Source organism: Penaeus monodon, chromosome 34 (genome assembly GCF_015228065.2).
Source record: "Penaeus monodon isolate SGIC_2016 chromosome 34, NSTDA_Pmon_1, whole genome shotgun sequence".
NCBI classification, from domain to species: Eukaryota; Metazoa; Arthropoda; class Malacostraca; order Decapoda; family Penaeidae; genus Penaeus; species Penaeus monodon.
The window spans coordinates 8,064,109-8,064,611 of record NC_051419.1 but is presented as its reverse complement, the minus strand read 5'-3'; positions in this window follow the sequence as shown (position 1 = coordinate 8,064,611).

Below are 503 nucleotides of genomic sequence, written 5' to 3'. Positions count from 1 at the left end.
GAGATGGCCCGGTGTGGCGGAAATCCCACCCTGAGGAGATGGCCCAGTGTGGCAAAAACGTCACCCTCATGGCAGAAATGCCACCCTGAGGAGATGGCCCTGCATGACAGTAATGTCACCCTCGGGAGATGGCCCTGCATGGCAGAAATGTCACCGATTATAGAATATTATCTGTGTATTTGATTTTTTTCCTAAACTTCATCCACAAATGACGTAAAAAAGTCATGGTTATACACATATGCTAATGGTGATTATGACAACGTTGACTATAAGTGTAATATATCAATTCATACATTTGAACAGCAATAAATTTTGCTGATTTTGTTAATACTTCCAAGAGCTAACATTCGTAGGCTCTTGCAGAAATCAATACTACAAAACCTTTGGGGACAGTCAATCACTCTATTTAAACACTTGCTTATCATCGTAACTGGCAATGTAATTCATATTTAATTGATATACAAAGATCTTCTTTATTCAGAACTGCCATTAGAGGATCTATA